Genomic DNA, 1,519 nt, shown 5'->3' with positions numbered 1-1,519 from the left:
CATAGTCCTATGTATTGTTATACTTTATAACGTAATACTACATAGCGTTATACGTCATAACGTAATACTACATAACGTTATACGTTATAACGTAATACTATATATCGTTATCCGTTATAACGTAATAGTACATAACGTTATACGTTATATGGTAGTACTACGTAACGTATCACGTTATAACGTAATACTACATAAGGTTATACGTCGTAACGTAATACTACATAACGTGACACGTTATAACGTAATACTACATAACGTTGTACGTCGTAACGTAATAATGCATAACGTTATCCGTTGTAACGTAATAGTACATAACGTTATGCGTTATAACGTAATGGTACATAACCTTATACGGTATAACACAATAGTACATAATGTTATACATTATAATCTAATGCTACATAACGTTATACGTTATACCGTAATACTACATATCGTTATACGTTATAACATAGTAGTACCTAACGTTATACGTTATAACCTAATGCTACATAACGTTATATGTTATATCGTAAAACTACGTAACGTTATACATTATAACGCATTAGTACATAACATTATCCGTTATAACATAATAGTAAATAACGATGTACGTTATAATCTAATGCTACATAACGATATGCGTTATATCGTAATACTACATAACGTTATACGTTATAACATAATAGTACATAACGTTATACGTTAAAACCTAATGTTACATAACGTTATATGTTATATCGTAATACTACGTAACGTTATACATTATAATGCAATAGCACATAACGTTATCCGTTATAACATAATAGTACATAATGTTATAAGTTATAATCTACTGCTACATAACGATATACGTTATATCGTAATACTACATAACGTTATACGTTACAACATAATAGTACATAACGTTATACGTTATAACGTAATGCTACATAACGTTATACGTTATATCGTAATACTACATAACGTTATACGTTATAACACAATATTACATAACGTTATACGTTATAACCTAATGCTGCATAACGATATACGTTATATCGCAATACTAGATAACGTTATACGCTATAACATAATAGTGCATAACGTTATACGTTATCACCTAATGCTACATAACGATATACGTTATATCGGAATACTACATAACGTTGTACGTTATAACATAATAGTACATAACGTTATGAGTTATAAACTAATGCTACATAACGTTATACGTTATAGTGTAATACTACATAACGTCATACGTTATAACGTAATGCTACATAACGTTATACGCTATATCGTTATACTACATAACGTTACACGTTATATCGTTACACTATATAACGTTATACGTTATAACGTAATAGTACATAACGTTATATGTTATAACCTAATGCTACATAACGATATACGTTATATCGTAATACTACATAACGTTATAAGTTATAACATAACAGTACATAACGTTATACGTTACATCGTAATACTACGTAACGTTATACCTTATAACGCAATAGTACATACCGTTATACGTTTTAACATAATAGTGCATAAAGTT

Source organism: Bombus pyrosoma, unplaced genomic scaffold (assembly GCF_014825855.1).
Source record: "Bombus pyrosoma isolate SC7728 unplaced genomic scaffold, ASM1482585v1 HiC_scaffold_4726, whole genome shotgun sequence".
Classification (NCBI taxonomy): Eukaryota; Metazoa; Arthropoda; class Insecta; order Hymenoptera; family Apidae; genus Bombus; species Bombus pyrosoma.
Note: the sequence above shows the minus strand (reverse complement) of the source record.